Here is a 15,388-nt window from a genome sequence, read left to right as displayed (position 1 = left end):
CACCAAGGAAATATAAACCATTTTAAAAACATATTATGAGCAGCTATATGCCAATAAATTAGGCAATCTAGAAGAAATGGACTCATTTCTGGAAAACCACAAACTACCAAAACTTGAACTGGAAGAAATATAAAACCTGAACAGGCCAATAATCAGGGAGGAAATTGAAGCAGTCATCCAAAACCTCCCAAGACACAAAAGTCCAGGGCCAGATGGCTTCCCTGGGGAGTTCTATCAAAAGTTTAAAGAAAAAACCATACCTATTCTACTAAAGCTGCTCGGAAAGACAAAAAGAGATGGAATACTTCCAAACTCGTTCTATGAGGCCAGCATCACCTTAATTCCAAAACCAGACAAAGACCTCACCAAAAAGGAGAATTACAGACCAATATCCCTGATGAACATGGATGCAAAAATTCTCAACAAGATACTAGCCAATAGGATACAACAGTACTTTAAGAAGATTATTCACCATGACCAAGTAGGATTTATTCCCGGGATGCAAGGCTGGTTCACCACTCGTAAAACAATCAATGTGATTGATCATATCAGCAAGAGAAAAAACAAGAAACATAGGATCCTTTCAATAGATGCAGAGAAAGCATTTGACAAAATACAGCATCCATTCCTGATCAAAACCCTTCAGAGTGTAGGGATAGAGGGAACATTCCTCAACATATTAAAAGCCATCTATGAAAAGCCCACAGCAAGTATCATTTTCAATGGGGAAGCACTGGGAGCCATTCATCTAAGTTGAGGAACAAGACAGGGATGTCCACACTCACCACTGCTATTCAACATAATACTGGAAGTCCTAGCCTCAGCAATCAGACAACAAAAAGAAAACAAAGGCATTCAAATTGGCAAAGAAGTCAAACTCTCCCTCTTCGCAGATTACATGATACTGTACATGGAAAACCCCAAAACTCCACCCCAAGATTGCTAGAACTCATACAGCAATTTGGCAGTGTGGCAGGATACAAAATCAATGCCCAGAAGTCAGTGGAATTTCTATACACTAACAATGAGACTGAAGAAAGAGAAATTAAGGAGTCAATCCCATTGACAATTGCACCCAGAAGCATAAGATACCTAGGAATAAACCTCACCAAAGAGGTAAAGGATCTATACACTAAAAACTATAGAACACTTCTGAAAGAAATTGAGGAAGACACAAAGAGATGGAAAAATAGTCTATGCTCATGGATTGGAAGAATTAATATTGTGAAAATGTCAATTGTACCCAGGGAAATTTACACGTTTAATGCAATCCCTATCAAAATACCATGGACTTTCTTCAGAGAGTTAGAACAAATTATCTGAAGATTTGTTTGGAATCATAAAAGACCCTGAATAGCCAGGTGAATTTTAAAAAAGAAAACCATATCTGGGGGCATCACAATGCCAGATTTCAGGTTGTCGTACAAAGCTGTGGTCATCAAGACAGTGTGGTACTGGCACAAAAACAGACACATAGATCAATGGAACAGAATAGAGAATCCAGAAGTGGACCCTCAACTTTATGGTGAACTAATATTCAACAAAGGAGGAAAGACTATCCACTGGAAAAAAGACAGTCTCTTCAATAAATGGTGCTGGGAAAATTGGACATCCACCTGCAGAAGAATGAAACTAGACCACTCTCTTGCACCATACACAAAAATAAACTCAAAATGTATGAAAGATCTAAGTGTGAGACAATATTCCATCAAAATCCTAGAGGAGATCACAGGCAACACCCTTTTTGAACTTGGCCACAGTAACTTCTTGCAAGATACATCCCTGAAAGCAAGAGAAACAAAAGCAAAAATGAACTATTGGGACTTCATCAAGATAAGCTTTAAGTTTTTGCACAGCAAAAGAAACAGTCAACAAAACTCAAAGACAACCTACAGAATGGGAGAAGATATTTGCAAATCACGTATCAGATAAAGGGCTAGTATCGAAGATCTATAAAGAACTCATTAAACTCAACAGCAAAGAAACAAACAATCCAATCCTGAAATGTGCAAAAGACATGAAGAAAAATTTCACAGAGGAAGACCTAGCAATGGCCAAGAAGCACATGAGAAAATGCTTCGTATCACTTGCAATCAGAGAAATACAAATCAAAACCACAATGAGATACCACCTCACACCAGTGAGAATGGGGAAAATTAACAAGGCAGGAAACTACAAATGTTGGAGAGGATGTGGAGAAAGGGGAACCCTCCTGCACTGTTGGTGGGAATATGAACTGGTGCAGCCACTCTGGAAAACTGTGTGGTGGTTCCTCAGAATTAAAATAGATCTGCCCTACGACCCAGCAATTGCACAGCTGGGGATTTACCCCAAAGATACAGATGCAATGAAACACCGGGACACCGGTGTTTGTAGCAGCAATGTCCACAATAGCCAAACTGTGGAAGGAGCCTCAATGTCCATCGAAAGATGAATGGATAAAGAAGATGTGGTTTATGTATACAATGGAATATTACTCAGCCATTTGAAACGACAAATACCCACCATTTGCTTCGACGTGGATGGAACTGTAGGGTATTATGCTGAGTGAAATAAGTCAATCGGAGAAGGACAAACATTATATGGTCTCATTCATTTGAGGAAAATAAAAATAGTGAAAGGGAATAATGGGAAAAGGAGAAAAATGAATGAGAAATGTCAGAAAGGGAAACAGAACATGAGAGACTCCTAACTCTGGTAAACGAACTAGGGGTGGTAGAAGGGGAAGTGGTCGGTGGGTGGGAGTGACTGGTTGACGGGCACTGAGGGGGGAACTTGATGGGATGAGCACTGGGTGTTATTCTGTATGTTGGCAAATTGAACAACAATAAAAAATAAATGTATAAAAAATACAGTGAGTTAAGTATTGAGCCTAATAGATTAATAGAACAGAAATTCAGACTATTACTTTCACATAGTTACAGAATGACACTTGATTTATGAACAGAGGTTGCACTGATGATAATATATAAGACCTCTTTTCTTATTTATCATTTATGTTTATTAAACAAGTGTTGCTGGAAAAGTATACATGTGAAAAAATAATTAGCCACCATACAGCATACCCAAACATCAATTCCACGTAAATGAAATACCTATTTGTAAGGCAAAACAGCAAGGCCTTTTATTTTTTAATTTATTTTTAAATATTTATTTAGTTGACAGAGAGAAAGAGAGAGCATACAAGCAGGAAGAGTGGGAGAAGAAGTAGGCTCCCTGCTGAGCAGGGGCTAGATTCTAGGACCTTGGAATCAAGACCTAACCTGAAGGTGGACACTTAACTAACTGAGCCACCCAGGCACACCCAGAAAAGCCTTTTAAAAGAAAATATCAGGGGCTCCTGAGTGGCTCAGGCGGTTAAGAGTCCCATTCTTGGTTTCTGCTCAGATCATGATCTCAGGTCATGATCTTAGGGTTGTGAGATTGAGCCCCATGTTGTGGTCTGTGCTGGGTGTGGAGCCTGCTTAAGATTTTCTTAACTCATCCTTCTTCCCCTCCCCCCATACTTGTGCTCTCTCTCTCATTCTCAAAAAAAAAATGTCAGAGAATATCTTTATAGAATAAAGGAAAATCAGATGCCTAGCACTCAGAGAACATTGCTTCACTTTTTTTATTTCCTAATGAAGTAATCTGAGTTTCCCATAGTAATATGGAAGCCAATAGTTTATATTTATGTTCAAATTAAAAGCAATTAGATAAGGGTAACATTAAAAAATTTGAATGTATGTAGCACATTTTAACCTCTATGCTTTAGCTTAAATTATTAGCATATATTTTCCTTAAACTCACAGAGGCCTTGAATAACTGGCAATATATCTTTGTCTAGTCATCAGTTTTTATTTTTATTCATTTTTATTTTTTTATTGGTGTTCAATTTGCCAACATATAGAATAACACCCAGTGCTCATCCCATCAAGTGCCCCCCTCAGTGCCCATCACCCAGTTACCCCCACCCACCACCCACCTCCTCTTCCACCACCCCTTGTTCATTTCCCATAGTTAGGAGTCTCTCATGTTCTGTCTCCCTTTCTGGTATTTCCCACTCATTTTTCTCCTTTCCCCTTTATTCCCTTTCACTGTTTTTTATATTCCCCAAATGAATGAGACCATATAATGTTTGTCCTTCTCCGATTGTCTAGTCATCAGTTTTAAAAAACAGATGCTTATTGTTAGAAAGGTAGCATCAGTGTCAGAAAAGATCTATTCAGATTAAGGTTTTAAGATACCTTTGAAAAATTTACATGGCAGAATTCATGATATCTGGAACGGCACAGTGAATTTTCAATTTCTGCTAACGTCAACAGAGTGCCTAATTCACTTAAAAATAGATAAAAAAGGATCATATCTAGAATTCTGCAAAGTACACTGTACTGTTAAGGAGGCTGAGCATTTAGCTGTAATTTCTTATGCTCGTGATAGTAATCTTAATGTTACTATCAGATTAGATTTTTCCTCTATTGGACCTGAGTAAAATAAAGACAGGATATGTTTTTAATGTCATTTTATTATTTTTTAATAAATTTATTTTTTTGGTGTTCAATTTGTCAACATATAGAATAACACCCAGTGCTCATCCCGTCAAGTGCCCACCTCAGTGCCCGCCACCCAGTCACCACCACCCCCCGCCCACCTCCCCTTCCACCACCCTTAGTTCGTTTCCCAGAGTTAGGAGTCTTTCATGTTCTGTCTCCCTTTCTGATATTTCCCACACATTTCTTCTCCCTTCCCTTATTCCTTTTCACTATTTTCTATATTCCCCAAATTAATGAGACCATATAATGTTTGTCCTTTTCCAATTGACTTATTTCACTCAGCATAATACCCTACAGTTCCATCCACGTCGAAGCAAATGGTGGGTATTTGTCATTTCTAATGGCTGAGTAATATTCCATTGTATACATAGACCACATCTTCTTTACCCATTCATCTTTCTTTTTTTTAATAAATTAATTTTTTATTGGTGTTCAATTTACCAACATACAAAAAAAATTTACCAACATACAGAATAACACCCAGTGCTCATCCCGTCAAGTGCCCCCCTCAATGCCCCTCACCCATTCACCCCCACCCCCCACCCTCCTCCCCTTCCACCACCCCTAGTTCGTTTCCCAGAGTTAGGAGTCTTTATGTTTTGTCTCCCTTTCTGATATTTCCCACACATTTCTTCTCCCTTCCCTTATATTCCCTTTCACTATTATTTATATTCCCCAAATGAATGAGAACATACAATGTTTGTCCTTCTCCGATTGACTTACTTCACTCAGCATAATACCCTCCAGTTCTATCCACGTTGAAGCAAATGGTGGGTATTTGTCATTTCTAATGGCTGAGTAATATTCCATTGTATACATAGACCACATCTTCCCTATCCATTCACCTTTAGATGGACACCGAGGCTCCTTCCACAGTTTGGCTATTGTGGACATTGTTGCTACAAACATCGGGGTGCAGGTGTCCTGGTGTTTCATTGCATCTGTATCTTTGGGGTAAATCCCCAGCTGTGCAATTGCTGGGTCGTAGGGCAGATCTATTTTTAACTCTTTGAGGAACCTCCACACAGTTTTCCAGAGTGGCTGCACCAGTTCACATTCCCACCAACAGTGCAAGAGGGTTCCCCTTTTTCCACATCCTCTCCAACATTTGTAGTTTCCTGCCTTGTTAATTTTTCCCATTCTCACTGGTGTGAGGTGGTATCTCATTGTGGTTTTGATTTGTATTTCCCTGATGGCAAGTGATACGAAGCATTTTCTCATGTGCTTGTTGGCCAAGTCTATGTCTTCCTCTGTGAGATTTATGTTCATGCCTTTTGCCCATTTCACGATTGGATTGTTTGTTTCTTTGCTGTTGAGTTTAATAAGTTCTTTATAGATCTTGGATACTAGGCCGTTATCTGAAAGGTCATTTGCATATATCTTCTCCCATTCTGTAGGTTGTCTTTGACAACAGTCTTTGACTGTTTCCTTTGCTGTGCAAAAGCTTCTTATCTTGATGAAGTCCTAATAGTTCATTTTTGCTTTTGTTTCTCTTGCCTTCATGGATGTATTTTGCAAGAAGTTACCATGGCCAAGTTCAAAAAAGGTGTTGCCTGTGTTCTCCTCTAGAATTTTGATGGAATCTTGTCTCACATGTAGATCTTTCATCCATTTTGAGTTTATTTTTGTGTATGGTGCAAGAGAGCGGTCTAGTTTCATTCTTTTGTATGTGGATGTACAATATTCCCAGCACCATTTATTGAAGAGACTGTCTTTATTCCAGTGGATAGTCTTTCCTCCTTTGTCGAATGTTAGTTGACCATAAAGTTGAGGGTCCACTTCTGGGTTCTCTATTCTGTTCCATTCATCTATGTGTCTGTTTTTGTGCCAGTACCACACTGTCTTGATGACCACAGCTTTGTAGTACAACCTGAAATCTGGCATTGTGATGCCCCCAGATATGGTTTTCTTTTTTAAAATTCACCTGGCTATTCAAGATCTTTTCTGATTCCAAAAAAATCTTCAGATGATTTGTTCCAACTCTCTGAGGAAAGTCCATGGTATTGTGATAGGGATTGCATTAAACATGTAAATTGCCCTGGGTAACATTGACATTTTCACAATATTAATTCTGCCAACCCATGAGCATGGAATATTTTTCCATCTCTTTGTGTCTTCCTCAATTTCTTTCAGAAGTGTTCTGTAGTTTTTATGGGATACATCATTTACCTCTTTGGTTAGGTTTATTCCTAGGTATCATATGCTTTTGGGTCCAAATATAAATGGGATTGACTCCTTCATTTCTATTTTTTTCAGGCTCATTGTTAGTGTATAGAAATGCCACTGATTTCTGGGCATTGATTTTGTGTCCTGCCACACTGCCGAATTGCTGTATGAGTTCTAGCAATCTTGGGGTGGAGTTTTGGGGTTTTCCATGTACAGTATCATGTCATCTGCAAAGAGGGAGAGTTTGACTTCTTCTTTGCTAATTTAAACGCCTTTTATTTCTTTTTGTTGTCTGATTGCTGAGGCTAGGACTTCCAGTATTATGTTGAATAGCAGTGGTGAGTGTGGACATCCCTGTCTTGTTCCTGAACTTAGAAGAATGGCTCCCAGTGCTTCCCCATTGAAAATGATACTTGCTGTGGGCTTTTTGTAGATGGCTTTTAAGATGTTGCGGAATGTTCCCTCTATCCCTACACTCTCAACAGTTTTGATCTGGGTTGTATGCTGTACTTTGTCAAATGCTTTCTCTGCATCTATTGAGAGGATCCTATGTTTCTTGTTTTTTCTCTTGCTGATATGATCAATCACATTGATTGTTTTACGAGTGGTGAACCAGCCTTGCATCCCGGGAATAAATCCTACTTGGTCATGGTGAATAATCTTCTTAAAGTACTGTTGTATCCTATTGGCTAGTATCTTGTTGAGAATTTTTGCATCCATGTTCATCAGGGATATTGGTCTGTAATTCTCCTTTTTGGTGGGGGTCTTTGTCTGGTTTTGGAATTAAGGTGATGCTGGCCTCATAGAACGAGTTTGGAAGTATTCCATCTCTTTTTGTCTTTCCGAGCAACTTTAGTAGAATAGGTATGGTTTTTTCTTTAAACTTTTGATAGAACTCCCCAGGGAAGCCATCTGGCCCTGGACTTTTGTGTCTTGGGAGGTTTTGGATGACTGCTTCAATTTCCTCCCTGGTTATTGGCCTGTTCAGGTTTTATATTTCTTCCAGTTCAAGTTTTGGTAGTTTGTGGTTTTCCAGAAATGAGTCCATTTCTTCTAGATTGCCTAATTTATTAGCATATAGCTGCTCATAATATGTTTTTAAAATGGTTTATATTTCCTTGATGTTGGTAGCGATCTCTCTTTTCTCATTCATGATTTTATTAATTTGAGTCTTCTCTCTCTTCTTTTTATTAATGCTGGCTAATGGTTTATCTATGTTATTAATTCTTTCAAAGAACCAACTCCTGGTTTTGTTGATCTGTTCCACATTTCTTCTGGTCTCTATTTCACTGAGTTCTGCTTGAATCTTTATTGACTCTCTTCTTCTGCTGCGTGTAGGATCTACTTGCTGTTTTTTCTCTAGTTCCTTTAGGTGTAAGGTTAGCTTTTGTATTTGAGTTCTTTCCAGTGTTTGGATGGATGCTTGTATTAGGATGTATTTCCCCCTCAGGACTGCTTTGCTGTATCCCAAAAATTCTGAAAGGTTGAATCTTCATTCTTATTAGTTTCCATGAGTCTTTAATTCTTCTCTAATTTCCTTGTTGACCCTTTCACCTTTTAGCAGGATGTTCCTTAACCTGCATGTGTTTTAAGTCCTTCCAAACTTCTTGTTGTGATTTAGTTCTAATTTCAAAGCATTATGGTTGGAAAATATGCAGGGGATGATTCCAATCTTTGGTATCGGTTAAGACCTGATTTGTGACCAAGTATGTGGTCTATTCTGAAGAAAGTTCCATGTGCCCTTGAGAAGAATATGTATTGAGTTGAGCTTGGATGTAAAATTCTGTTGATGTCTGTGAAATCCATCTGGTCCAGTGTATCATTTAAAGGTCTTGTTTCTTTGGAGATGTTGTGCTTAAAAAACCTATCGATTGTAGAGAGTGCTAGAGTGAAGTCACCAAGTATAAGTATATTATTATCTAATTGTGTCTTAACTTTGGTTATTAATAGTTATTAATTGATTGATATGTTTGGCAGCTGCCACATTCGGTGCATATATATTGATGATTGTTAAGTCCTCTTGTTGGATAGATCCTTTAAGTATGATATAGTGTCCCTCTTCATCTCTCACTACAGTCCTTGGGATAAACCATAGTTTAACTGATATAAGGATGGCTACCCCTGCTTTCTTTTGAGGACCATTTGAATGGTATATGGTTCTCCAACCTTTCATTTTCAGGCTGGAGGTGTCCTTCTGTCTAAAATAAGTCTCCTGTAGACAGCAAATAGATGGGTCCTGCTTTTTTATCTTGTCTGAAGCCCTGCGCCTTTAATGGGGTCATGAAGCCCATTCACTTTCAGAATTAGTATTGAAAGATATGAGTTTTGTGTCATCTTGATACCTATTCAGTCCCTGTTTTTGTGGATTGTTCCATTGGACTTCCTCTTTCTTTTACATATTTCCCCTTAAAATTTCTTGCAGAGCTGGTTTGGTGTGGTGGTCATATATTCTTTCAGTCCCTGTCTATCTTGGAAGCTCTTTATCTCTCCTTCTATTCTGAGTGAGAGCCTTGCTGGATAAAGTATTCTTGGCTGCAGTTTCTTCTCATTTAGGACCCGAGTATATCCTGCCAGCCCTTTCTGGCCTGCCAGGTCTCTGTGGAGAGGTCTGATGTTAATCTAATATTTCTCCCCATAAATTTAGAGATTTCTTGTCTCCTGCTGCTTTAAGTATATTCTCTTTGTCTTTGGAATTTGCAAGCTTCACTATTAAATGTCGATGTGTTGAGCGATTTTAGGGGGGATCTCTCTATTTCCTGGATCTGAATGCCTGCTTCCCTTCCCAGACTAGGAAGGTTTTCAGCTATGATTTGATCAAATACATATTCTGGACCTCTGGCCCTTTCGGCGCCCTCAGGAACCCCAATTAAACGTAGGTTTTTCTTCCTCAGGCTGTCATTTATTTCCCTTAATGTATCCTCATGGTCTTTTGTTTGTCTCTTTTTTCCTCAGTTTCCCTCTTTGCCATCAACTTGTCTTCTATGTCACTCACTCGTTCTTCCACCTCGTTAACCCTTGTCATTAGGACTTCTAGTTTGGATTGCATCTCATTCAATTGATTTTTAATTTCTGCCTGAGTAGATCTAAATTCTGCAGTCATGAAGTCTCTTGAGTCCTTTATGCTTTTTTCTAGAGCCACCAGTATCTTTATAATAGTGCTTCTGAATTGGCTTTCTGACATTGAATTGTAATCCAAATTTTGTAACTCTGTGGGAGAGAGGACTGTTTCTGATTCTGTCTGTTGGGATGAGTTTTTCCTTCTAGTCATTTTGCTCAGTGCAGAGTGGCCAAAAACAATTTGTATTGGGAAATGGAGAAAAAGAGAGAAGAGAAAGAAGAAAGGATAAAGAAAAAAAAGAAGGAAAAAAAAAGAGAAGAGAAGGAAAGAAAAAAAAAGTGTGGGGGGGGGGGAAGCAAAAAGAAAACAAAAAACAAACAACCAGGGGGCGTATCCTCTGATTCTCTATACTGTAAATCCCTCAACTTCCCCTGGAACTTTCCAGTGCTCCTTGGTCAATAATTTGTTGTTCCCCTATCCGTCTAGCTGGTCTTCTGGGGAGGGTCCTGCTGTGCTGATTCTCAGGTGTTAGCACTTGGGGGAGCTGCTCAGTCCCCTGCCTGGTGCAGAGCTCAGTGCAAGTTGTTTAACCTGTTTATCCTGTGAGGCTACTGTGAATCTTGGTGGGGGTTATTTATCCTGTGAGGCCCCAGGAGGAACAACATCAGTAGCAGGGGCCAGCTCTCTAGCCCTAGAGTCATCTCCTGCAGTAACTATGGAGCTCTCAATCTGCAGGGGCCTGGAAGCTCAGTTGGCGGGACCGCTGATCTTCTCAGCTCAGGGCCATCTGGAGGCTGGAGCGTCCTTGTTGTCTTGTGCCCTCCTGTCTTCTGCCTGTCCCTGGAGGAGCGTCGGATCTTGGGCTGTGTCCCTGGTGCCCTTTGCTCCCAGGCTTGTGCTGTTGGAATAGCCCTCCCAGCTGCGCAGCTCCCTCTGCATGGAGCCTCTCCCTAAGCCGCCCCCGAGCTGCTCCGGGTCCGGCCGTGCGCCGTGCTGCAGTCCTTTAGCGAGCTCAGCCGCGGGGTGTGGTGCACTCTCCCTGGGGCGCAGGTGCTCTGTTAGTGTCCCAGGGAGCCTGAGGGCATCCCCGCCCCTCCTGGGATCCTGCTCCAACTTCCTGTGAGCGCCTTTCCATCCGGGAAGATTGGTGCAGCTTCTGCTTCTCTGGGTCGGGGCTTTTCTGTCCTGGGGGCACTCGCTCTGGCCTTATTCTGGCTCCTCGTGGGGTCCCTCCCCCTTGGATGCCTTTTGTTTCTTTATTTCTCCCCCACTCCGTCTTCCTACCTTGATAGAATCGTGAACTCTTCTCACTGTAGCATTCCAGCTACAACTCTCAAGCCAAATTCATACGTTTTCAGGATGATTTGAAGGTTATTTAGGTAATTTGTTGTGGACAGGTGACTTGGGGACCCTACTCTTTCCCCATCTTGCCCTGCCTCCTTAACAGTTCATTTTCTGTATTTATGGGTGGGTCTGTTTCTGCTCTTTGGTTGTTTGTTCATTTATTCATGTTTTTTTTTTACATGAGCACTTATTTGAAAAGTCTTTATGTTATAAAATGCTTATCACAAGTATACTACACTCTGCCACTATACAATGCTATTACAATAACATTGACTATATTCCCTATACTGTACTTTTTATCCCCATGACTTCTTAATTCCATACCTGGAAGCCTGTATGTATCTCTCATTCTTCTCTACCCATCTTGCTCACGCTCCCTTTCCTTTGGGAGCCAACAGTTCAATTTCTGTATTTATGGGTGGGTCTGTTTCTGCTCTTTGGTTGGTTGTTCATCTTTTCATGTTTTTTTTACATTCCACATATAAGTGAAATCATATGGCATTTGTCATTCACTATCTGCTTTATTAGCATAATACACTCTAGGTTGATTCATGTTGTTGCAAGTGGCAACATCTCATTCTTTTATATAGCTTAGTAAAATTCCAGTGTGTGTGTGTGTGTGTGTGTGTGTGTGTGTGTGTGTATCATGTCTTCTTTATCCATTCATCTATTGATGGACACATGGGTTGTTTCCATATCTTGGCTATTCTAAAAAACGATGCAATAAACATAGGAGAATATATATCTTTTTTATTTTTATAAATTTATTTTTTATTGGTGGTCAATTTGCCAACATATAGAATAACACCCAGTGCTCATCCTGTCAAGTGCCCACCTCAGTGCCCATCACCCAGTCACAGAGAGTATATATGTTTTGAATTAGTGTTTTTGTTTTCTTTTTTTTTTACTTTTATTTTTTTAATTGAAGTTCCATTTGCCAACATATAGTATAACACCCAGTGCTCATCCCATCAAGTGCCCTCCTTAGTGCCCATAACCCAGTTACCCCATACCCCTGCCCTCCTCCCCTTCCACTACCCTTTGTTCTTTTCCCAAAGTTAAAAGTTTGTGTTTTGTTACCTCCTCTAATTTTTTCCATAAACACCCAGTAGTGGAATTACTGGATCATAATATAATATATATATATATATATATAGTTATTATATATATTTTAGAAGCCTCAGAGCTGTTTTCTACAGTAACTTCACTGGTATACATTTCCACCAACAGTGCATGAATGTTCCCTTTTATCCACATCCTCTCTAACACTTAATATTTCCTGTCTTTTTTATTCTAGCCATTCTGACAGCTAGCTGTAAGGTAATGTATTTTTTTGTGGTTTTGATTTACATTTCCCTGATGATTACTGATGTTGATCATCTTCTTATGTGCCTGTTAACAATCTCTATATCTCTTTTAGAAAAAAATGTCTATTCAGGTTCTCTGCCATTTTTTAATCATCATCATCATAATAATTTTGGTGTTGAGTTTTATAAGTTCTTTATCTACTTTGAATATTAACCCCTTACCAGATATATCATCTGTGAATATCTTCTTCCTTTTTTTTTTTTATTGGTGTTCAGTTTACTAACGTACAGAATAATACCCAGTGCCCGTCACCCATTCACTCCCACCCCCCGCCCTCCTCCCCTTCTACCACCCCTAGTTCGTTTCCCAGAGTTAGCAGTCTTTACGTTCTGTCTCCCTTTCTGATATTTCCCACACATTTCTTCTCCCTTCCCTTATTTTCCCTTTCACTATTATTTATATTCCCCAAATGAATGAGAACATATAATGTTTGTCCTTCTCCGACTAACTTACTTCACTCAGCATAATACCCTCCAGTTCCATCCACGTTGAAGCAAATGGTGGGTATTTGTCATTTCTAATAGCTGAGTAATATTCCATTGTATACATAAACCACATCTTCTTTATCCATTCAGTAGGTTGACTCTTTGTTTTGTTGATGGTAAGTTTTGTTGTAGAATAGTTTATTTCTGCTTTGTTTTGCTGGATTAAGGAGACATCCAGAAAAATATTTGTAAGCCATTATAAAATAAAGTATTGCCTATGTTTTCTTCTAGGAGTTTTATGGTTTCAGGCCTCACATTTAGGTCTTTAATCCATTTTGGATCTATTTTTGTGTATGGTGTAAGAATGTGGTCTAGTTTCATTTATTTCCCTGTAAAATTCTAGTTTTCCCAGAATGATTTACTGAAGAGACTGTCTTTCCCCCATTGTATATCCTTGCCTGCTTTGCCATAGATTAATTGGCCATATAAGCATTGGTTTATTTCTGGGCTTTTCATTCTGTTCCATTAATCTTTTTTTGTGACAATACTATCCTGTTTTCATTATTATAGCTTTGTAGTATATTTTGAAATCTGAGATTGTGCTACCTCCATCTTTTTAAAAATTAGTTTCAGAGATAGAATTTAGTGATTTATTAGTTGCATATAACACTCAGTGCCCATTAGATACAATATCTGCCTTAATCCCCATCACCCAACTATCCCTCCCCCCACCTACCTCCCTTCCAGGAACCCTCAGTTTGTTTTCTAGAGTTCCGTGTCTCTCATGGTTTGCCTCCTTCTCAATTTTCATCTTATTTTATTTTCCTTCCCTTCCTCTATGTTCATCTGTTTTATTAAGTTCCACATATAAGTGAAATTGTATGGTATTTGTCTTCTCTTTCTGACTTACTGCACTTAGCATAATACCCTCTAGTTCTATCCGCATAGTCACAAATGGCAATATTTCATTATTTTTGATGACTGAATAATATTCCATTGCATATAAATACCACATCTTTATCCAATTATCTCTTGATGGACATCTGGGGTCTCTCCATATTTTGGCTAATGTTTTCATTGCTGCTATAAACATTGGGGTGTATGTGCCCCTTCAAATCACTATGTTTGTATCCTTTGGATAATTGTCTGGTAATGCAATTACTGTGCCTTAAGTTAGCTCTAGTTTTGACTTTTTGAAGAACCTCCACACTGGTTCAGAGTGGCTGCATCAGTTTGCATTCACACCAACAGTGTAAGAGGATTCCCCCTTCTCTGCATCCTCACCAACATCTGTTGTTTCCTGAGTTGTTAATTTTAGCCATTCTGAATGCTGTGAGGTGGTATCTCATTGTGGTTTGGATTTGTATTTCCCTGATACTCAGTGATTTTGAGTACTTTTTCATGTGTCTGTTGGCCTTCTGTACCATTTGTATGTATTCTTTGGAGAAATTTCTGTTTATGTCTTCTGCCCATTTCTTGACTGGACTTTTTGCTTTTGGGGTTGAATTTGATAAATTCTTTAGAGGTTTTGGATATTAGACATTTATCTGATATAACTTCTATAAATATCTTCTCCCATTCCATAAGTTACCTTCTAGTTTTGTTGACTGTTTCCTTTGCCATAGAAAAACTTTTTATCTTGATCAGGTTCTAATAGTTGACTTGGCCTTTAGTTTCTCTTGCCTTTAGAGATGTGTCTAGCAAGAAGTTGCTGTGGCCAAGGTCAAAAAATGTGCTGTGTTCTCTAGGATTTTGATGTATTCCTATTTAGATCTTTCATCCATTTTGAGTTTATTTTTGTGTATGTTGTAAGAAGACTAGACTGTTCCCTTTCATTCTTCTGCATGTGGCTGTCCCATTATCCCAACACCATTTGTTGAAGAGACTTTTTTTTTTTTTTGGATTGCTTATTCTTTCCAGGTTTGTCAAAGATTAGTTGGCCATAGAATTGAGAGCCCATTTCTGGGTTCTCTATTTTGTTCCATTGATCTATGTGTCTGTTTGTGTGCCAGTATCATGCTATCTTGATGATTAGAGCCTTGTAATACAGCTTGAAATCCAGAATTGTGATGCCACCATCTCTGGTTTTATTTTTCAGTGTTACTCTGGCTATTTGGGTTCCTTTCTGATTCCATAGAAATTTTAGGATTGCTTGTTCCAGCTCTATGGAAAGTGCTGATGGTGTTTTGTTAAGGATTCATTGAATGTGTAGGTTGCTTTGGGTAACATAGACATTTTTACAATATTTGTTCTTCCAATCCATGAGCATGATTTTTTCCCATTTCTTTGTGTCTTCTTCAATTTATTTAATATATATTCTACAGTTTTTAGAGTACAGATCCTTTACATATTTGGTTAGATTTATTCCTAGGTATTTTATGATTTTGGGTGCAATTGCAAATGGCATAGATTCCTTGATTTATCTTTCTTCTGCCTCATTGTTAGTGTATAAAATGCAAATTATTTCTGTGCATTGATTTTGTATCCTGCCACAC

The 15,388-nt window shown here is 38.9% G+C and overlaps 1 long non-coding RNA gene across 2 annotated transcripts in view; it reads right to left on the bottom strand.

The window, feature by feature from the left end:
• Window positions 1-15,388, bottom strand: part of LOC144309077 (uncharacterized) — a 152,367-nt gene that overhangs the window by 17,748 nt on the left and 119,231 nt on the right. The gene's annotated exons all lie outside the window — the stretch shown is intronic.

This window comes from Canis aureus, chromosome X (assembly GCF_053574225.1).
Source record: "Canis aureus isolate CA01 chromosome X, VMU_Caureus_v.1.0, whole genome shotgun sequence".
Taxonomy (NCBI): Eukaryota; Metazoa; Chordata; class Mammalia; order Carnivora; family Canidae; genus Canis; species Canis aureus.
The sequence above is the reverse complement of the archived record's forward strand: the minus strand, read 5'-3'. Positions and strand labels throughout refer to the sequence as shown.